The sequence below is a fragment of the Podarcis bocagei genome (assembly GCF_964188305.1).
Source record: "Podarcis bocagei genome assembly, chromosome: 13".
Taxonomy (NCBI): domain Eukaryota; kingdom Metazoa; phylum Chordata; class Lepidosauria; order Squamata; family Lacertidae; genus Podarcis; species Podarcis bocagei.
The window spans coordinates 17976356-17999916 of record NC_138138.1 but is presented as its reverse complement, the minus strand read 5'-3'; the positions used below and the strand labels follow the sequence as shown (position 1 = coordinate 17999916).

At 46.9% G+C, this 23561-nt stretch overlaps 1 protein-coding gene across 3 annotated transcripts in view; it reads left to right on the top strand.

Moving 5' to 3' along the window:
* LRRC4B (leucine rich repeat containing 4B) overlaps window positions 1-23561 on the top strand; it is a 147883-nt gene that overhangs the window by 62176 nt on the left and 62146 nt on the right. The window contains exon 1 of one of the 3 annotated variants that reach the window (XM_081166389.1): window positions 16009-16221. The exons of the other annotated variants lie outside the window; for them this stretch is intronic. The gene's annotated coding sequence lies outside the window, so the exon portion shown is untranslated. Of the gene's footprint in view, window positions 1-16008; window positions 16222-23561 lie in introns of those variants that run through there. 3 annotated transcript variants of the gene reach the window in all.

The following is a 23561-nucleotide window of genomic DNA, read 5'->3' as shown; positions in this document are numbered from 1 at the left end:
TTGAGCTGGGGAACAATTCGCTTAGGAAGGCTGTGTGGGTGGCACAGACACCACGGCTTTTAAAGGCAGCCTGGTCTTCTGTGGCACCTGTTTGCCTAACTGCATTTGTTCCCCCCCAAAATTGTGAAGCAAATGGGGCTTGGGCAGGGGGGACGTTATGTTCACTGGTGATGCAGAGCAGGGCCAGCCTGTTGGGTAACAGCAGATAATAATAATTATTATTAATAATAATAATAATAATAATATAAATAAATAAATAAATTTTATTTATATCCCGCCCTCCCCAGCCGAAGCCGGGCTCAGGGCGGCTATCAACAATAAAATAGTGCAACATTCTAAAAACATTTCATTATAAAAATTAATGAAAATCAAATTGATGGCAACCATTAAGCTAAAGTTCTGTGAAGATTGCCAAAGGAGGGAGTCAGGCTGCGCCCTGACCAAAGGCCTGGTGGAACAGCTCTGTCTTGCAGGCCCTGCGGAAAGATGTCAAGTCCCACAGGGCCCTAGTCTCTTGGGACAGAGTGTTCCACCAGATCGGAGCCGCAGCCGAAAAAGCCCTGGCTCTGGTTGAGGCCAGCCTAACCTCTCTGTGGCCTGGGATGAGATGTGCCCCCCTCACGCTCCAAGACAAGGGGCATAGCACCTAAGGGGGGCCAAGTTACAGCACAAAATCTCACAAGCCCCTCTCCTTCTTTGGAATGAAAACACAACAATAATAAAATTAAATAGCTCAGTTGTTACAGCATGAGATTTTTAATCTCAGAATCGTGGGTTGGAGCCCCACATTGGGCAAACAGATTCCTGCGTTGCAGGGATCAGTGTTTCTCCAATTGTTTTTGGACTACAAGTCCTATTGTCCCTGACCATTGGTCCTGCTGGCTAGGGATGATGGGAGTTGTAGTCCAAAAACAGCTGGAGACCCAAGTTTGGGAAACCCTGGATTAGATTATTTTTGGGGTCCCTTCCAACTCCACAGTTCTGTGATTCTGTGAAATAAAGTCAACACTTTGCTGCCCTTTCATGACCTCTAAAACCAGCTGCCTGAGGTGCCCCCCTTATTCTGCCACAGTTTTTGTTACTCAGTGGTCGCTCCTACGCCCTGGAATTGCCATCCTTTGTTTATTCCCTTATAGCAGAGCATCCGCGTGAAGTTGTTGTTAGCCCATTGCATCCCGGCTTAGTGGTTCAACTAGGCCACAGCCTAGCTGGTTCAGATGAAAATAGGGACATATTCCACATCAAGTGTCCCTCTTCCACCCCCTGCTCTACGGATGCTGTGGCCAATCACAACAAGCCGGAGCCAAGTTATTCTGGGGCATTGTGGGGAAATGCCTCACAGTTGTCTGATGCAAAAATTGTTGTGGTGCTACCACTAGTAAGTCCATGGAAAGGGGATGCTGATGTCAGGGATGTGCTGATACCAGGGAAGCCTATCAGATGGCATTTTGCTGAGCTGGTCCTGGCAAACAGATCACGAGCAGCGTGTATAATCTTTTTATTTTATTGCTTTTTATCCACTGTTCAGTCCTAGTCTGTTTTTCTTTTCTGTATGGACCTTAATACTACCAGACATTGCCTTGAGTTGTGAAATAGGGTGAGGAGAGAACTTACTAATGAACCCATGAACGTTGAATTTTTATTTGGACTGCCTTGACAAAAATCAAGACAATTGGCAAACCCTATTACATAGTCCTATTCTTGGATTTTGCCTGTGTCATCAACTTACAGCTTCACCACAATCATTATAGCCTCTGTGGTTAGGAAGGATTCATCAGCCACGATACCTCAGGCTAGCTGTCAAGAGGCAAGAGACCTTTGTGTTTTACCCAGGATTCCTGCTCTCGAGATCACTCGATGCAGAGGTCACCCCCACACAGCCAGGGTGTGCAGAGAAAAATCACCCACACCCAACCCTTTCAGTGCAAGATCAAATCGAGGGATAGGGAATTTGTAGTCTTGCAGATATTGTTGGAAATGCTGGCTGGGGCTGATGGGAAACAAAGTTCAGTAAAATCTGGAGTTCCCAGTCCATGGGAATCTACAGTATTGGAAACCATGGAGAAATGTTGGAGGGAATAATAATAATAATAATAATAATAATAATAATAATAATAATAATAATGATACAGTCGTACCTCAGAGGTTAAATGCCTTGCGACTCTAACGTTTTAGCTCCTGAACGCTGCAGACCCGGAAGTGAGTGTTCCAGTTTGCAAACATTTTTTGGAAGCCAAACACCTGACAGGGCTTCCGCAGCTTCCTGCAGCCAATCGGAAGCCGCGCCTTGGTTTCCGAACATTTTGGAAGTCAAAAGGACTTCCGGAACTGATTCCATTCAACTTCCGAGGTACGACTATATAGGGAAATGATTGATCTTTTACTGTGCTTAATGATTTTAGTTTGTTGGAAGTTGCGCAGAGTGGCTGGGCAACTCACTCAGATGGGTGGTAAATGAACAATCAAACAAACAGACAGGCAGGCAGGCAGACAATTACTGCTACTACTGACATCCTGCAATAGCTACCACTTCCCCCTCTATGACATGTGGCCAACCTACTACTACTCCAGACTCAACCAAAATCCATAGCTGTCAACTGTCCCTTATTTGGCGGGAAACTCCCTTATCCCAGCGCTGTGTCCCACTGCTGTCCCTTATTGATGATGTCCCTTAAATTTCCTGGGTTTCAAAGGAAGCAGCTCATCTCCCTCCCTGCCTCTGTTGCCTGGGGACTTGCCTTTGCTCAGCGCTTCCCAGCGGAGAGGTGACGGTGGTTTTCCTTGCTGCATCCCCTTTGCCAGGTTGCTGCGCTGTGGGAACCACCGCTTGAGGCTTCGTTTTGGCTGCTGGCTGGGCTTTCTGCCTTTGGCTCGGAGGGGCTCAGAAGTTGAACATACCTGTGCCCCTTATTTTGGCTGCTGATCCCTTATTTTCGAGGCTGCTGGTCCCTTACTTTCAAATCTGTAAGTTGACAGCTATGCCAAAATCCTTTCCTTAAAGATCCTATTTGGGACCTGCAGTACTCCCTGCTACTAAACTCACCTCCTCACTTACTGAACGAAGAACAATATCAAGTTGTCTGCTGTGCTCCCTGGAAGCACAGGCATTGATTGCTGTTCATCTGACCAGTTGGAAACTTTTTTATTCAACTGGTTGGGCAAAGGTTGTCCGGTGATTGCCTTTCTTTGTTGTTGTTGAAGTTCTAACATGATAAGAACAGCTGCAAAATAAGAACTTTGATCACGGACAGGTCTGACAGCTATGCAAATTACAGAAACAAATTAGTCCACCGTTACTGCAAAATAATGAAAACAACCTTTTCGACGGCAAAGAAGTTTTAAGGCCCAAGTCCAGTCCCTCGAAGGGACTATATAAAGGAAGCCAGCCAGATCACATGGCAGATTTACTCCTTGGTTCTTGCAGAAAGCAAGATGGCGGCCCTGGACAGGAACTGCCACCCTTTGAGTTCCTCTTTCTGTTTGGAGTTGCCTGCAGTTATAGCAGTTGACCAGTAGGAGGAGCTTTGCTAAACTGCTAGCTGTGCCCCTGACTGTTGCAAGGCTGGGGGGCAGCGGGGAGAAGCAGCCTTTTCTAACAAATGACATCACAATGAGATAAAAAGAGTGTGCTGCCACGTATACATTGACCATATTTGGATGGTCATATCTTGACTTAAAAAGCCGAGGTATGAGCAAGGTCTTTGGTTACAAATGCAAATGCAAGCCAGTGTGGTGTAGTGGTTAAGAGCGGTAGTCTCGTAATCTGGGGAACCTGGTTTGATTCCCTGCTCCTCCACATGCAGCTACTGGGTGACCTTGGGCCAGTCACACTTCTATGAAGTCTCTCAGCCCCACTCACCTCACAGTGTGTCTGTTGTGGGGGAGGAAGGGAAAGGAGAATGTTAGCCGCTTTGAGACTCCTTAAAAGGGAGTGAAAGGCGGGATATCAAATCCAAACTCTTCTTCTTCTTCCTCTTTTTCACAAAGCAGGTGAACAAACCGGGAAGCCTGGAACAAACCATTCATTACCTTCAGTTTCCTGTTTCTTTCCTGAACCAGAAAACAATGGCTAACAGCTTTGAAAAAGCCAGCATATGAAGTCATAGTTTCATAAAATCGTAGAATTGAACCTAGCAGTTCAAAAGCATCCTAATGCAAGTAGATAAATACGATACGTACGATAATTTTTATTGTCATTGCCCCATACAGAACAACGAAATTGAAAAAAAATCTACATCAGACATTCAAAAACCCACAAACCTGCTATCCCAGCTATCCTAGCCTGGTTAGCACCTAACAACTCTGATACTCCATAACTGAATACAATATACTCACATAAAGACTACCTTACACTGCGTTTAAAACCAAAATCGCATTTGGATAGAAACTGTTTCTCAGGTGGCTAGTCCTAGTCTTTATAACCCTGTACAGTAGTGCCCCGCAAGACGAATGCCTCGCAAGACGGAAAACTCGCTAGACGAAAGAGTTTTCCGTTTTGGAGGTGCTTCGCAAAACGAATTTCCTATGGGCTTGCTTCGCAAGACGACAATGTCTTGCGAGTTCCTGCTGGTTCCCCCCCCCTTTTTCTAAGCTGCTAAGCCGCTTATCAGCTGATCCGATCAGCAGATAAGCCGGTAAAAGCCGCTAATAGCGCTAATAGTGCTAATCCGCTAATCCGTCAATGGGCTTGCTTCGCAAGAGGAAAAAACCGCTAGACGAAGAGAATCACAGAACGGATTCTTTTCGTCTTGCGAGGCACCACTGTACCTTGTTCCAGAAGGCAGAAGCTGAAAGAGATAATTTCCGGGGTGCGTACTATCCTGCGCTATCTCTGCAGCTTTCTTATGGCACCTGGAAGCATAGATTTGATCCAAGGTGGGAAGAGTGCACCCAATTATTCTCTCTGCAGTCTTTACAACCCTGGACAGCATTGTTTTTTCCCTGGCCGTGCAGCTCCCAAACACAGACCATAAGTTAATATACTCTCCACAGTACAATGGTAAAATGCCATCAACAGGTCCTTTGAGAGATTATTTTTCCGGAGGATTCTCAGAAAATAGTCCAACCCCCTGCAATGCAGGAATCTCAACTAGATCGATCCTACAAGGCAGGTAGCCATCCAACCTCTGCTTTAAAACATCCAAGGAAGGAGAGTCCACAACCTCCTAAGGAAGACCACTGCACTGCTGAACAGCTCTTACTGTCAGAAAGTTCTTCCTGATGTCTGAATCTTGTTGTTCATGGGTCCTTCTGGGCCATTCAAACTCATGCTTTCTTTTTTAATTGTTATTATTTTAATGTACAAATGAATATACAGTGGTACCTCGGGTTACATACGCTTCAGGTTACAGACTCCACTAACCCAGAAATAGTGCTTCAGGTTAAGAACTTTGCTTCAGGATGAGAACAGAAATTGTGCTCCGGCGGCGTGGCAGCAGCAGGAGGCCCCATTAGCTAAAGTGGTGCTTCAGGTTAAGAACAGTTTCAGGTTAAGAACAGACCTCCGGAACAAATTAAGTACTTAACCCGAGGTACCACTGTACTTCTGCCCACCTAGGGAGTCCCTTAAGTATGCAGAAACCACTCTCTCTCTCTCTATATATATATATTTGGCCCCGTTTCATTTCCAAACAGCATCACTAAAGTTTGGTATTAGAGAGAGAACAAGTGGGGACTTGCCACAAAACGTTGCTTTTTCGGATTAGGAAGCTGTGACCCTCCAGATGTTATCTTCAACATTGCATTGGCATAGACAATGAAGACTCTTGAGGCGCCTTGAAGACAAATGGATTTGTTCTGGAATGAATGTTCATAGACTACAGTCTACTTCATTAGATACATCTGCTGAAGTGGACTCTAGCCCACAAAAGCTTATGCCATAATTACTGACTTGCCATTGGTCCGAGTCCTACCCTCCAGAGTAGGAGAGGCTGTTTGAAACTGTTAACCACAGTTTCCCAGTTGAAACAAAACTGCAAACGATATCTAGTGGAAGGCCTCTAGGTTGTTGGCTTCCGCTGCGAAGAGAGAATCAAAGGGACTGCATAAGCGATTGAAAGAGGAGCTTGGTTGGCAGAGCGTGAGGCTCTTAATCGCATGGGTCGTGGGTTTGAACCCCATGTTGGGCAAAAGATTCTTGCATTGCAGGGAATTATACTAGATGACCCTCGTGGTTCCTTCAACTCTATGCTTCTATGCTTCCGTGAAAGGCTTGTTCAAATCCTGACTTATTAAGCCAAAAGTAAATTTGAGGTGTATTTTAAAATGTTAATTTATTTTATAATGTATTTTTTTTAATTGCTGATTTTATTTATATTTTTAAACATTTTTTAGGTCAGCTTGTCAGATTTTATGGGCAATTTCAATGTATCTTTAATATTTTATGTAATCTTCTTATAGGTTTTGTTGATGAATAAATCCTGTTAAATTAAATAAATCAATAAGAAGAGGATACAATTATCTGGACATTCCCAGTGGCATTCTTAGCTTCATGTAATGTTTGGCAATATTTAACCACAGTCACGGAACAGGCTGACAATTCACCGGCCAATCCTCTTTGCACCCTACGGTAGCTTAGTAATTATTTTCATTTGTCCCATTGTCACAAGCCACACTTGTCTGCACAAAAGCCACATTCTGCGCACGCGAGGTGCAATTTGGCCCCACGCCCCATTTCATATCAATTAAAGATGCACTCCTTTATTATTCATATGTTTATTAATTAAATCCATGGATCATCTTTCCTCCCCCATAAGGATTTCCCAAGGTAGTTCACCGTTCAGATATAAAATACATGCAAGATTAAAACCGGCTCCGTGATGCAAGCGACAAAGGCAACAAAACACAAAAATAGCACCAGACAGCAGACGAGGTCAAAATCGTAATAATATTAGGCAGCCTTAAGACCAACCAGATGAAAACCCAACAATTGCTTTTAACCACCTTCAAATGTCCTGTGGGATGAAAGCTGCTTTTATAAAAACTGGGAGGGAGGCAACCTAATGAGTCTCCTAAGGGAAGGAGTTCCCCATAATGGGTACCAGAACAAACAAATAAAGCCCAGAGCATTGCATTTTCCCTTTCACCAGCTTCTCTTGCTCTCATTCCAGGTGTAAGAGGTTGCCTGGTCTCACATCACCTTGGGAAGAGGCCAAGTGCTCATGCTTGATTCAGACACTAACCATTAACCTGAGGGCAGCAACAAATGGTCAGGAGAATGGCGTTTGTGGTTTGTAGTAGGGCCATACCTTTGCAGTGAGTTCCGGTGCACTGTGCATAATGCAACCCCCATCCCGCTCCTCCCTTTCTTCCCTTTGTTTGGGGGGGGGAACAAAGGGGGAAAACCTCCCTGCTGCAGGCCTGTGTTAACAGCCCTGCCAGTGAGCGATATAAAACCCTCCTTTTCAATGTGCATTCATGATGATAGGTGCCCATGATGATATTGCGGCGATATTGCTTGGAAGCTGTGGCTGGGTGGTTACGTGGGAGCCGGTTGAAGTTAAATCCTTCGAAGACAGAGGTCCTCTGGCTGGGACGGAGCGATATGGGATTGAGGGGGCAACTCCCATCTCTTGCGGGGGTGCAATTAGTGCCAGCACCGTCCGTTAAGAGTTTGGGTGTAATCTTCGATACCTCCCTCTCCATGGAGGCGCAGATTGCAGCTATAACAAAGGCGGCATTTTTTCATCTCCGCCAAGCTAAGCAGTTGGCTCCTTACCTCTCTCGCCCTGACCTAGCCACTGTGATCCACGCGACGGTCACCTCCAGACTGGATTATTGTAACTCGCTCTACGTGGGGCTGCCCTTGAGACTGACCCAGAAACTCCAGCGGGTGCAGAATGCCGCAGCGAGACTCCTTACGGGGTCTTCGCTGCGGGATCACATTCATCCGGTGCTATACCAGCTGCACTGGCTCCCGGTGGAGTACAGGATCAGGTTTAAGGTGCTGGTTTTAACCTTCAAAGCCCTACACGGCCTAGGACCCTCGTATCTACGGGACCGCCTCTCCTGGTATGCCCCACAGAGGAACTTACGGTCCTCAAATAAAAACATCTTGAAGGTCCCAGGCCACAGAGAGGTTAGGCTGGCCTCAACCAGAACCAGGGCTTTTTCGGCTGCGGCTCCGATCTGGTGGAACGCTCTGTCACAAGAGACCAGGGCCCTGCAGGACTTGACATCTTTCCGCAGGGCCTGCAAGACAGAGCTGTTCCACCAGGCCTTTGGTTAGGGCACAGCCTGACTCCCTCCTTTGGCAATCTTTACAATACTTTAGTTTATGGTTGCCATCAATTTTGATTTTAATTAATTCTTATGATGTTTTTATAATGTTGCACTATTTTAGTGTTGTTAGCCGCCCTGAGCCCGGCTTCGGCTGGGGAGGGCGGGATATAAATAAAATTTATTATTATTATTATTATTATTATTATTATTATTATTATTATTATTAGCCATCTTTCTGTGATTACTGTTCGTACCTGCACATAGGTGCCAACTCCCTGGGACCCTGGGGGCTCAAGCACCCACAAAATTCCCCACCAAGAGGCTGGGAGCCCACAAATTTCGGTCCATGCTGCAATGGCACCCACGGCTCCAGGCACCCATGGTTGCGGGACCCAGCTGGCACTCCTGCGCTTGCAGAAACTTTTTGAGTGGACGTAGTGCTTTGTTGCCTTTCAGTGCATGTCCTTTAAGCTCCTCCTGAAATCCTGCAAGTTTTCATACCACAAATGTTTGTTGCTGTTGTTTTGCGTTTGTTGTGCCCCGCCAGTGAGGCAGTAATGTTGGGGAAGCATCACAGGGCAATTACTAAAGCAAAATGATGTGTGGATGATCCAGGAGAAATCCACCACAAAAGTACTATTACTGCATCAATGACATGTTGCAAGACACCCGCCCGCCACACCGTAATCAGTCTAGGAGGACCTAAATACCCACAGGGTAGAAATTAAGTACGTGGGTGCTTTTATTTATCATAGAAATGCTTCCCGCCCCTTATCCTCTCCCCCTTCCTCATATTTTGTTTAATCCTAGCAAAGAAGGAAATTATATGGCTTGGGAACGGGAAGTGATAGACAAATTAGTGGAAGGTTTTAACCTCAGATGATTAACCTCTTTCCAGCCCTCTCCTCTTTGCTGTCCATCATCAGTTCCCAGCAGAGAGTCGCTAGCTAGACATCTTTGCATCATTATCTCCTGTGTCATTTTTCTGGGTGTTGAACATTCCTCTCCCGCCGACGCCATGAGGTCGGCTGTTGTGAAAATTGGCGAGTGTTGCTAGAGCAGCCACCGCCACTGGAGGACTAGCCTTAGCTGTGGTCCAAAACATCTCAAGGGCACCACCTTGGCAACGGCTGGTGGTCTCGCTTCTTCCTGTGTTTGGCTCTTGTTCTGCTTATAGCTGTCAACTTTTCCCTTTTCTTGCGAGGAATCCTATTTGGAATAAGGGAATTTCCCTTAAAAAAAGGGAAACGTTGACAGCTATGGTTCTGCTCTGTCTGCAAAGAGGTATTAACCACGTAATTCAGGCAGCTGATAATGGTTTTTCTTCCCCTCACAGCAAAGTCACATGGCCCCAGAGCCATGGACTAAGTCCTTCAGCCAATCAACGTAGTTTCTCTTTAGAGCTGTTACCAGGGTAGAGATAGGTTTGGCTCCAGAAAGTTTTGATGGGTTGTGAAATCCAACCTGAAAGCGAGAGGACAGCACTCATTCAGTGTTAATAAGATAGATGCATGCTGGTAAGCATTGGTTGGGCAGACTAAATCACCAGCTATGTTTGGGGTCAATAGATCTTTAAACCATGGGTGTATATATTCACACCTTGTCAGTAGCAGCATGGCAGCTCTTGCAACATGGCAGCTCCCAGACCCTGGTGTCAGCACCTGGCAGCCGTGGGCAACGAATTGCCACGGCCCCAACCACCTGGCAGGCCCTCCTGCTGATGCAGCGAAACCCCCCCCCCTCAATTTTCCTGACCCAGCTCTCTGAGCAGCACCAGGCAGCTGGCTCCAGCTACTTTTTATATTATTGTTGTTTCACACAGTGCCCCTTGCATAACGTTTCTCTGATGGGTTAACGGAGGAATCCGAGGGCTCCCTTGGGCAAAAAACAAAGACACCAACTAGGACAATTTGGAGCAAAACAGCAGCCTGTAGGCTTGGCCTTTATTGGAAACTGTCGCGACAGGACTCCCACCCACAACAAGATGAAGCAAGATGGAAGCCCAGAACAAAAGAAGACCCCAACTTTTATTAGTTACTAATCCCCCAAGCTACACCCCTAGAACTACATCATGACTACATCATTGATACATCACAAAAAGGAGGGGTTGCGGGAGGGGTTTGTGGAGGTAACCTGAGTATTTTGTCACCTGGCTGGTTCCTCCTTTCTCCCTCCTCATGAGTACTTTCCAGGTGACAAAGGGGAGCTTGCAGTTTCCTGCCCCCAGAGGGAAGAGCTGATCATTGTCCTTTGTTCCAGTCCGCGCTGAATCCACTCCCATATGCAAAGTTCTTTGTGATCTTGATGGTCTTCTGTCTAAAACCATCAGGGTTGGCATAACAACTGGGCAGGGCTCCTGTGTACATGCTGGTATGCTCAAGGGATTATGGCCACCCTGTATCAAACCTATCCCCTTTGATAGTCCTTTCTTCATGGAGCAAAATAAAAGTGGACTGGTGTAAATCCGATGTACGGTTGATTTACTATGAATTTATAACAGAAACGTCACATATGTCATGTGTGAGTGTGTGTGTCGTGTTTGTACAAACTGAATGATTTGGGGGGGGGGGAATTCCCTGCAACAGTTGCATTGTGGAAAACTCAAAAGGTGGCTGGGATGCGGGTGCCCAGTGCGAATTTGAAGCATTGCCTCACCAGTCAGGTAAGCCTGCCGGGCCTCGCCGATGGAGGAAAACTTTGGCCGGGGGCCACGGACATTTATTTATTTATTTAGAAAATGCCCCCTCGTTGCTTCGCATTCCAAAGCATCTCAGAACCATGCGCCAAATAGGAATCGATACAGTGACATTAATAAGAAACATTTCAAAAGCCATATTAAATTAACAGTATACTGTTCATGTAATAAATACCTGTGTTCATGCGCCCATCCAAAATCCCAACCTGCTCACTTTGTACAGGAGAGGCAGCTGGCCAGACCCTACCCAAATTATGCAGCTTAGGGACTCAGAAGAAATATTTCCTGTCCACCTGGGGCAACACATAACCATCTCTCTCCTCACCCCCGCCACACATATCTGAAGGAAGCAAATTATGAGGATGGGTGGGAGAAACCTTCCATGGTTTTTTTTTGGGGGGGTGATGGTGGTGGTTGCTTGGTTTGTTTTGCTTCCTTCAGATGTTATTTGCAACTGCTTAAGAGCAGACATACCAAAATGGCTTCCACCCTGCTGCCTAGGGTTGCCATATTTCAAAAGGTTATTTATTTATTTTAAGAAACCCAACAAAATTGTTGAGCTTTCTTTGGGAACAAACCCAAGTTGTTTGGGAAACCTCCCCCCCCCCCCAATAATGATTTTAAGCCTTTGGAGCTGTTTCTGCTGCTTTTTCCATTCTGTTGCCATACATCCGGGTTTTCCCTGTCATTTTGCCGCTTCCGCAAAATTCTCCCCCTGACAACACCACCAAATCTTTATTATGGTCATAGAGAAGCAAAAGGAAGGAGGGGTACAATCATTTAAAATCTAAAAAAAAAAGTTCTAAAAAAACCTAAAATGAGTTAAAACAGAAAGTATATAAGTCTATAAGAATCCTAAAGAAGCTAAGTGAGTCTAGAAGAATGGCAGATGAAGATGATGGACTATGCGGAATTAGCAAAGCTGACAGGGGAAATCTGAAACCAGAGCAGCCCAACATTCCAGATAGATTGGAGTAAATTCATTCAATATATAGACAATTATTGTAAACATATAAAAACACTAGCAGGACTGCAATAAATCTTGCAGTGTTTATTAGAAGAATTTTTTTAAAAACATTTGATTAAAGTTTAAAAAATATTGGAATAAATGTAGAATTGTGATGATATAAATGTGCAGAAATACGGCGTAAGCATGTGAAAACCAGATGACGAGACGGAGGGAAGTTGAGTGGTTCTGCGGAGCTAAAAGTTATGTAAAAAGGAATAAGATGTTATGTGAATGTTAAAAATGGAAAATCTCTCTCTCTATCTCTCTGTCTATCTATCTATCTATCTATCTATCTGTCATCATCTATCTATATAAAAGAAGCTAAGCGAGTCTAAAAGAAAGGTTAGGAACATTAGACAAGAGTGAACGTTCGTAAAAAGTTAGTATATATAAGACTGTAGCTATCAGCCTACAGAGCACACCAATACGAGTGCTCATTATATCTCGTTTGTGGCACAGGTCATCATCCGACAGATTTTGAGTGCTGCTGTGCAGAATCTGGCAACGTTACATGTTGTAGCAGGGTTGGTATCTGAAAGCAGCAGGGAGGTATAGAATTGTCCTGTGTGCCTTGGGTACTTACGCAGTAATAATAATAATAATAATAAAATTTTATTTATATCCCACCCTCCCCAGCCTAAGCCTGGCTCAGAGCGGCTAACAATGGTAAAAATAACACAGTTTACATAAAATCATAATCAATTAATTGAAATACATTCTACATTCATGGTAAGATGAGGCTAGTTCAATTGTCTCTCTAATAAAGACATTGGAGAAGCACATGCTCTGTTGCTTCTATTTGTCCAGAGTCACAGGGGCATTGTGACTCCATCGTGACCATGGCCCCATTTTCACAACAGAAAGCCAGGGCATACAGTGGTGCCCCGCAAGACGAATGCCTCGCAAGACGGAAAACTCGCTAGATGAAAGAGTTTTCCGTTTTGGAGGTGCTTCGCAAAACGAATTTCCTATGGGCTTGCTTCGCAAGACGACAATGTCTTGCGAGTTCCTGCTGGTTTTTTCCCCTCCCCCCCTTTTCTAAGCCGCTTATCAGCTGATCCGATCAGCAGATAAGCCGCTAAAAGCCGCTAATAGCGCTAATCCGCTAATCCGTCAATGGGCTTGCTTCGCAAGACGAAAAAACCGCTAGACGAAGAGAATCACAGAACGGATTCTTTTCGTCTTGCGAGGCACCACTGTATTGGGAATTTTTCTGACATACGGCAAGCCTACTGCTACCAAAATGGCGCCACCTATCCACCAAAGGGGAGGTATCAGCAGGCTTGGCGGGGGAACCCCCAGTTTTATAGAATAGAATCACAGAATTGTAGGACAGCTTCCCAAGGGTCATCTAGTCCAACCCCCTGCAATGCAGTGGTCTCCCATCCAATTAGAAACCACACGAGACCCTGCTTAGCTTTGCAAATACGGTAGCAGTTTTCTGGATGCACCACTATGCTCCACATAACCTGCAGAGGTTAAAAACAAACCCCAGAGCATCCCAGTGAAGGACTGAGTGAGCTCAGTGGGCACAGAAGGCTGACTGACTGTTGGGAGGGATGGAAGAAAAAATTGGTGGTGAGGGGGAATAGAATGGGGCGGGGGGAAGCGTGGCTGGCTGGCACTCTCAGCAGGAGCATTCCAGGCTGCAATGTTTTGTAGCAAGTCCCCCTTCTGCAAATCTATTCTACAGGTGACTTGACAGCCATTCTATCTCCTTTCCTATGATTATTGAGTTATCAGTTTCTCCACTAAATTCCGGTTTCCAGGAACCTTTGAGGGTAAAGCCAGTTAAATGTGTTGGAGACCAGTGTAAGTTTGTAAAATCGATTTGCCCTGATGTGAGAGCGAGAACCCTAAAGTGGAATCTGAATGACCCTGCATCTGTAGAAATATATTGGAGAGATAGAGCACTGGACTTTTAAATTTTCATTTCTGGGGACATATTTTTTTTTTGAAGGCACATGTTTTGCTAGGTTCTAAGAGAAACGTTTCACCAAGAACAGCAAGGCTGTGTGTGTGTGTGTGTGTGTGTGTGTGTGTGTGTGTGTGTGTGTGTTTGTGTGTGTGTGTGTGTGTGTGTGTGTGTGTGTGTGAATGTAGTATGATTTCCAGACACTCACTGTAATTTCCCCCGTCTCCAAATGTGGATTTAAACCACCCCTTTGTCAACATAATTTGCGGTTAAAGAAACATGGGGTGACGCTCTTCCCCTGAGTGTTAACTCGTTTCATGTGACTGAGTGGATGTAATTTTTGCAAGAAGAGAACCACACGGGGTGGCGATTATTCTGGATTAATTCATGTGGGCTAAGAGTGTGATCTTGCGTGCCCAAATTAACTCAAATTATTTTGTTACCTTCGCTGAAAGATCTTACGAACTTAGAAAAAATGCATCAAAATACGAGCCTGTTAAATACAAATTCAACAGATACCAAATATGAATTAATTTTTGGATGTTGGTTAAAGAGTGAGCTGGTATTCTTTACTTGCTTTGGTGGAGGATAAGACATTTTGTGACATCAGGTGGCCAGATGCATAGTCGGTACGTTGTGCATCCGACAAACTAGGCTTTTGCCTTCAGAAACTCAAGCCGCAATAGATGTATTGGTTTCTTAGCTTTCGCAGCCAGAACTCTTTGTTATATTTGCTAAAACAGACTAAAACAGCTGCTCTTCTGGCAGGTGACCAGAGAATGAAGGGAAAAGTGGGTGTGACAAATGGGGAGGGGGGGTAGAAAGGATGACTGGGGAGAAGAGCAGTGAAGGAGGACGATGGTGGGGGGTGAGAGATCAACTGGGAATAAGGAGGTGGCTCAAGGGGCAATGGGCCTGACCTCTGTGGCACTCCTGTATGGAGGGGGGGGATAGGTGGGTAGGGCAGTATACCTGAAGGAGCGTCTCCACCTCCATCATTCAGCCCAGACACTGAGGTCCAGCGCCGAGGGCCTTCTGGCGGTTCCCTCACTGCGAGAAGTGAGGTTACAGGGAACCAGGCAGAGGGTCTTCTTGATAGTGGCACCCACCCTGTGGAACACCCTCCCATCAGATGTCAAGGAAATAAACCACTTAGGAAACATCTAAAAGCAGCTCTGTATTGGGATGTTTGCAATGTTTGATGTTTTATTGTGCTTTTAATATCCTTTTGGTGGCTGGGGAAAGACAGTCAGATGGGTGGGGTATTATTATTATTATTATTATTATTATTATTATTATTATTAGAAGCGAATGTGGACATCACTACTGGCAGGGCAGATGAGGTTCAGAGCCCTTAGCCAGGAGAGCAGGTGGGCGGACTCCTGGTCACTCGAGACACAGTGGAGAGGCGAGATTTTTGTGCCCCCCCAGGCTTGCACCCTTGCCAGGGGCCAACCTATCCAAGCCCTAGGTACGCACCTGACTGAGGTGCATCTCTGTGGAAGGGGCAGGTTTTTGGTTGGCAGGCAGAATGGGAGGTGCACATAGCAATGTACATATGTGCCTAGAAGAGATGTAAAATATGAAGGCCCAGAAGTTACCTGGGTGGTTTTAAGGCATATATACCATGCTGCAGGCTGGAGGAGAGGGTCGATGGGCCCTAGCTCAGTCCCTCTGCCAAGTAAGCACCGGGCAATTCTGAAACCTGCATCCACTGAAGAATATTATCGCACATGCAAATTGCTTTCTGCAGGGTTTTTCCCGTCTGGGATATTCGTGGGGTTGGGGAGAGAGGGAGATAAGGATGCCCATTTTCGGACGGAGTTCGGGGTGGGGGGTGGCGGTTGTAGGGCTTGCAGATTTTTTACGGATGGAGGGGGTGGGCGAGGAGAAAGAAGAACTGGAGAAGGGGCAGGAAGGAAGGAATAGAGGTGGCGAGTGGGGGGGGGGGAGGGATGAAAAGCTGAAGCGAGCCATACAAGGGGGAGAGGAAGGAGGGAAGGCGGAAGGAGAATTGGAGGAGAGAAAGGGAGGCGGCGGAAAGGCTTGGGGGAAGAAGAAGGATAGAGAAGCCCACCCTCCCTTCATCCCCATCTCCCCTCCCCTGGCCGCGCTGCCGCTGGGAGGATGCGCCGTGCTTCCGCCTCTGCCCCCCTCCCTCCTTCTTCCTTCCCTCCCCGCCTCCATCCATCCGCGGCAGCTCCTGCATGCCGAGTCCCTTCCCCTTTCTCTCGGCTCCGCTCGTCGAGGGGGCGAAGGCGGATTCCTCCCCCCGCCCGCCTCCCCCTTTGCACTGCCGCGGCGAAAGAGACGGAGCGGGCGGGTGGCTGTGGAGAGCGCGCGACAGCCGTGGCGAAGGAGGAAAGGCGAAGGGAGGAGATGGTGAGCGGTTGCCATGGGGATGCGGCGCGGGTGGAAGAGGCGGGGGGGGGGAGGAGAGAGAAGAGAGAGTTGGGTACCAGGGATGCAGGAATGGATGGACCAGGGATGGAGAGGATGCAGCAGAACCAGCGAGGCTCGCTTCTCGGCTCACCTCCTTCTTCGCCCCTTGCCTCCTCCATCACCATCCAAGCATTGCACACACACACACACACGCCACGGTTCGGAGTATATTACTTGCTTCTTCCTCATGCTTCCTTTCCCCAGTGTACCCCCTTGAACCCCCAACCCTACACTGGTGGATATCTGCAGCTCCCCCTCCCCTCCAACCCTCTCACGTCCCACCTTATTATGCCCTCTCCTCAGTCGGCCAAGCCCCTCTTCCCTCCACACACATTGGGCCTACTTTCCTCTCAGTCCCCTCTGCTTCCTTCACCCTGCTTCCTCCAAATCCTTAAGGGGGGGGGTCCTAGACCCTGTGGTCCTCCTCCGCCTTCTGCCCTCTTTTGCATCTAACCAACCCACTCCTCGGAAACATTTCCATTAGTGAAATTCAGTGGTTCAGTTGGGTTGCTATTCTGGTCCTGGCAGAATGGAGACCTATGGGCTTCGAAAGGAATCCTGCCTCTCCCTGCCCGCCCCCACTCGCTTTCCCATCCCACTGACTTGTGACACAGGATGGAGTGGAAGGCATTGTGAATATGGCTTGGCTTGCTTACTAGAGTGATATATTGCATGCATTGAAATGATCCGATGGCGTGGCAAACTGAGCACTAAGAAAATGTAGTGTGGCATGAGTTACCTTGATGAGATGTAGAGCCCAGTGGCACAATGGGCCAGTTTGTCTTGCTGTTAACCAGAAGTTTGGTGGTTCGAGCCCACCTGGGGATTCCTGCATCGCGGGGGATTGGACTAGATGCCTCTTGAGGTCCCTTCCAACTCTGCAATTCCATGATTCTGTGTCTCCTGCTCCCCATCCTCTGCAGTGCAAATCCTTTCTGTTTGTCCATTGTGGTCTGGTTTTGACTGGTGAATGGATGGTTCTGTTGCCTGGTGGGTGGACGTTGCTCTAAGTGGCCTTTGGGCCTCTCCTGACTTTATGGGGAGCCAGTGGTGTAGTGGCTAGAGTGCTGGCCTAGTGCCTGGGAGTCCAGAGTTCGAATCCCTACTTGGCCATGAAACTTGCTGTGTGAAAGTGGGGAATTGTGTACGCCACCTTGAGCTCCTTCAGAGGAAAGGTAGGGTACAAAATGTTATTATTATTCCTGCACTGCAGGGGGTTGGACTAGATGACCCCTGGGGTGCCTTCTGACTCTACAATTCTATGATTAGTAGCAACAGTAACAAGGGATATGAGGGACCACCCCATTTTCCCTGTCCATCTCCCCAGACCATCTTTGCAGCACACCTCCCAGTTCTCCCTCTTTCCCAGTTTCTGATCTCAGCCTTGTAAATAAGCACTCGCCTGGTCTCTGTAGGGGACAAAGACTTGCATGCAGGCAAGTGAGTAAGCAGGCAGGTGGAGGAGGGGCAGATTGCTGTGTCCCACCTCGGCCTGGAAGCCAAAAGTCAGCTGCAAGAGAAGAGAATCTGCACCCACCATAGAAACACATCAGGCTGCTGTGATAAGGATGGCGCTCTCTGCCCTTCTTCTGACAGCCTGCAGCAGACTGGTGACTAGAGGGCAAGTAACTTTTACAAAGCTATTCGCCCGGATAGCTCAGCTGGTTAGAGCGTTGTGCTGATAACGCCAAGGCTGCAGGTTCGATCCCCATCTGGGACATCTGCCCAGTCCTGCATTTCAGGGGGTTGGATTAGATGATTCTCAGAGTCTCTTCCAACTCTGATTCTATGATACTCTCAGTTTATTCTGCCTTTGGGGCCCTTTGCCATGCCTTCAGATTTCGACGTCTCTTGTATACACACACTGTGCTGGGCCTGGGGGTAACCCGTGAAACACGGTCCAGGACCGGACCAGAATCCGGAGGTTCCGCTAGGAGTCAGTCCAACAGGGCCAAGACAGGACATGATGCAGGAAACCAGGCAAGGACAGGTACAGGATCTCAGGCAGGATCTAGCATACAGCAATGTTGCTCCCGCAACCTGGGGCGGGGTCTGACAGCCTTTTATCTTTGTTGGGGTAGCGGCCGGTCCTGATCCCCCGGCGACTCACCTCCCTGTTTCGCCCGAAGGCAAGCTCTCCTCCTGCAAGTACTCAGGTCTCTCCTTCTCTCAGACCTTAGTCTCTGCAGCTCGGGAGATGTCATTGGGTTACTAGACCCAGGGGCCGCCTCAGCCTCCCCTGACCCAACCGGTAGTGGAGCAGCTGTAAGTGATGGCCCAGCTGAAGATGACGAGATAATCGCTGCATTTGGAGCCAGGGCAGGCTCAGGCCCCTGACTCGGCCCAGCTGGTGTTTGTTGCAGGGGAACCTGTGCAGACTGGGGCTCTTCAGAATCAGGCCCCAGACTTTGTTCAGATGATGCCTGAGGCAAAGGATCCGGTGTGGAATGAGACTCCTCTGGTTCCGAGTCCCAGGCCATCATACACACACACACACACACACACACACACACACACCTTCACCATTGGGTCCCATATCTGTCTTCGAAGTGTAGTTCAGTGGAGAAGTTCCTGGGCTCAGACTCCAGCTACAAAAGGTCAGGGAGCAGGTCTGGGGAACAGTTCAGCTGGAGAGTTCTGCTGCCAGCCAGAGTGGACAACACTGGCTTCAGGTGGACAAATAGTCGGAACTTCCTATGTTGAGAAGAGCTGGAGGAAACTCCTCTCTGGTCACCCTTGGATGGAGGTATCAGTGGTCATGGAATGGAACTCAGGTTACAACACCCAGTCCTTGATAAAAGCGACAAGGGGTGTATTCGGGCATGAACGCCAGGCCAGAGTAACTCCGGAGCTGGAGCAGAACTGGTTTATTTATCACACATATTTCCTGCGCAGAGTGGTGGAACAAGAGGTTGCCCGGTCGTATCCTATCTGGACTGTGACCTGCTTTACCATAGCAATGTGTGAGCATGATGCGCTCTGTCCTAGGTCCCATTCCCTGGGATTGTCCTCCTCAGTAACCATTTGAATTTGCAGCTGCGACCGTAGTTCACAGGCAAGGGATGAAGTTTGTAAAATAAGTCGCCACGTGGAAAAAAGAGCATAGTGATAAGTGCCCTCGGCCCTACCTCTCATAATAATACTAGAATTTGGGGTCATAGAATTATAGGAATATGCAGATGTCCCAAACGGGGATCAAAGCTGCTCCATGCTCTAACCAACTGAGCTATCCAGGGGTCATCCAGCGCAATTGATTGGCAGGAGATGCAGAGAGCAGACAAAGGAAGCGCTTCTTCACACAACTCGTAATTGATTTATAGAATTGGTTGCCAGAAGATGTAGCGATAGCCGCTAGCTTAGATGGATTTTAAATACAATTAGGCAAGTTATCGGGAAGGTCAGGCTACTAGTCGCGTTGGCTGTTTGAAATATGTAGGTCAAGAGATGGGGAACCTGTGGCCCCTGCAGATGTTGTTGAGCTCCTGCTCCCATCAGCCCCAGCCAGCATGACCAATGGTCAAAGCTCCCAAAGTATGAACAACATATTAAAACAAGAATAGGCGATAAAATGCAACAGTAAACAAAACAATGAATGTCAGCAACCCAGGACGGCTAACAGAAAGATTCCACAAGATAGAAGATTAGATGTACTTTCCAACCCTCCACCCCCCACACTTAGGGGCTGGGAAATTGAACAATGAGATTATTATTTTTTTAAAAAAAGCTTACATAACTTTGAAGAGTTAAGGGTGCTTTCACCACCCACTCATTCTAATTATTCAGGGGTTCAGGGGGAGCAAGTAATCCATGTAAATCATTTCCCCCCCTGAAAAATAGGAATACTTAAAATGTTTTAATTGTGGATGCTTTTAATGACTTGATGGAATTGTTTTATTGTGTGTTTTAATTATGTATGGATTTTATAATTGATTTCAAACTTTTGAACTGCTTAGAAGCTCTTTCAGCATGTTAGCAGTATATAGAAAAGTATATAGCGGCTGCAAAATAAAGGGACTCCCAACACCTTACTCCATGCCTTCCGGGAAAGTAGAGTCCTGCAAAAGCTCATCTTGAAAGAATGGAGCCCATGTCCTAACCCAAAAGGATGGTAAATGTGTTTCCCTGCAGCTGGTGTTGGGCTATGGCTCTTATCATCTCTCCGCATTGGACTTGCCGGCTGGGGTTGATGGATGCTGCGTTCCATCAACATCTGTAGGGCCACAAGTTCCTTATCAATGTAACAGGATGATCCAAAGAGGTCTTCAAGGACCATCCATCCTGATGCCCTCAGGGGTGAATAGGGAAAGTCGCTTCTCAGGTACCCAGTTGCTACACAGTGCTAGAAACTCAGGTATTTAAGCTAGGCACCAAATGGCTCCTTAAACCAAGGCTACAGCTGCCAAAATGGAATGTCTAGTTGCCATTTTGGGGCAAGACGGCTCTAAAGTCTTGTTTTTCAAATGATGGACTGACTGCGACTGGATTGTCAGTTAAAGATCTGGCTAGTTTAGACGACAACCTTGAACTAGGTTAAGAACTTTGAGAAGTTAAAGAAGAAACGTCCCTTGACCCAGGGACAGTCCACATATATACTGGCCTATTCCTATCTCTTTTTCTTAATGGTGACACGGACCATTCATAAGGTAGGGCTATTCTTCACAAATGTGAGCCGGGCAGTGGGGTGGGGTAAGTGAAGACAAGCAACAAGAATTAGCTGTAACGTTGTTCACTGCTCCTGCTCAGGCTGCACAGAAAAAGCATTTTGGTTCTTGAGATTCAATCCAATTGTGCAGATAAAATATAACTGATGGAATTCTACAGGATGGGGTATTGGCATGTGAAAACAGTCCAGATCTGATGATCCCCAGGCATGCACTTCTAGGTGGTGGAGATGTTGGGCACCATCTTGGCTCCCAGGCATCTTCACTTGGTTGCAAGTGGCCGATAGCCAGGTGCAAAATTTGCCTGGCACCTGGCTGCTTTTGAACACTGCTGCTACACCTTTGGTTGAGAGCTACAGCCTTGAGAAGGCCAAAGGATGATGGGAGTTGTAGTCTGGCAACACCTGGAGGGCCACACATTACCCATCCCTCTTCTAAGGTCAATACTAGCTCTCCAATACTACAGTGAGGGAAAAAAGTATTTGATCCCCTGCTAAATTTGCCCGTTTGCCCTCTGACGAAGAAATGACCAGTCCATAATTTTAATGGTAGGTTTACTGTAGCTGTGAGAGACAAAATAACAACAGGAAAACCCCCAGAAACCCAGAAGACAAAAGTCAGAGATTGATGTGCATTATAATGAGCAAAATAAGTATTTGATCCCTTTGCAAAAGATGACTTAGTACTTGGTGGCAAAACCCTTGTTGGCAATTACAGAGGTCAGACGTTTCTTGTAGGTGGCCACCAGGTTTGCACACATCTTGTCCCACACCTCTTTGGAGATCCTCTCCAAGTCAGTAAGATTTCGAGGCTGATGTGTAGCTACTCGAACCTTCACAGATTTTCGATGGGATTAAGGTCTGGAGACTGGCTAGGCCACTCCGGGACCTTAATGTGCTTCTTCTTGAGCCACTCCTTTGTTGCCTTGGCCGTGTGTTTCTTCGTCAGAGGGCAAACGGGCAAATTTAGCAGGGGATCAAATACTTTTCCCCTTCACTGTAGCTGCTTGGGAAAAGCTGCAGCGACAAACATCTGCTTTGATACTGTGGGAGGCGGGATGCTGGCCTAGATAGAGGAAGGCCATAGCTCAGTGCTAGAGAATCTACTTTGCATGGAGAAGATCCTACGTTTGATTCCCTTCTGCCGGAAACCCTGGAGAGCCACCATCAGTCAGTGTAGACAACACTGAGCTAGATGGACCAGTCATCTGACTCAGGATGAGGCCGCTTCTTGAGCTTTTGGCCTGACCCAGCATATTGCCTCTTCTGAATGGGAAGTGCTGCATTGATACTTCCCCAACTAGTGTTAGAAATTAGCCAGGCGCCAGGCGCATTTTGCGACTAGCACGGGTCCAATTGTGACCACGTGGGGATCCCTGGATGCCAGATTGGTGCCTGACATCTCCATCTGGTTGGCCCCTCCGGCTTTCTTAAGCAGGTAAGCAGAAGAGCTTATTGCTGCATTTACAGCCCATCTTTTTCTCCAGGGAATATGTACATGGTTCACAGCCTCCCCCCACAACTCTGCTAATCCCGACAGTGACCCTGTGAGGTAGGCTAAGAGGCTGTGACTGACTCCAAGGCCACCCTGTGAGCTTCATGGCTCAGTAGGGATTTGAACCCTGACCTCCCAGGTCCTAGTCTGCCACTCTAACCACTACACCACACTGCCTTCCTAGAGTACTTCTGCTGTGGGGCAGCTCTATAAATTAAGTAGGTAAATACAGTAAATATGGCGAAAGCAAAATGTCACTTAGAGAAGGATCTGAAGCTTGAATTTGTTTTATTCTGGATTATTTGACTGGATGTTTTAATTCATAGTAAACTGCTTTGAGATTTTTCCCCTTTAAAATATAAAGAGGTATAGAAATGAAATTAACGACAGTAACAGCAATCAAACTCCCCTGTAAAAAAGGCGTCTAGACATTCTGTTGTGGTGACTGCAACCTAGATTTAAGGTACCATTTGGTGATTAGCTTATATATCTGCGTTTTTAGCACTGTCCCCAACCTGAATTCCTCCAGATTATGATGGATTCTGAGTCCCATCAGACTCAGCCTGTATGCCCATGGGCTAGGAAGATAGGATTTGTAGTCCAAGAGGTCATCAGGTTGGGGAAGGCTAGCCTTGGAGAGTCCTAAGCTATGAGCCTGTGATAATACCTGATCAGAAATCCCAGGATTCTTTGGAGTGTATATTATAGTGGTATAAAACAGTTTTAATTCAACTCAACAGAGTTTATTTTGTATTGGCTGTGGGCCCTAACCTTAAGAAACTGAGCAACATTTAGATCCTTCATTGCAGATAAAAATAACAACCCTTAAAAACATTAGCACCAATTAAGGCATCACAGACAGTGAACAATCATCACGCAGGTCAGCCGACAATCATTACGCAGTCCTAGTCTACAATCACTTGTACGAGTATTAGAGGTTAAATGTTGTCACGTTTTCCCAAAAGCCATCCATTGACTTGGTGAAAGCGTTATTTGAGTTTGCTAATAAATAGATACACGCTTGTAGTCTAGGTAAGCCCTGGAGCCGCATGGAGCCTAAAATACAATATTAAGAATCCAGTTGGCTTGGCGGAGGGAGGGAGCATGTCTGCTCTGAATGAGGAA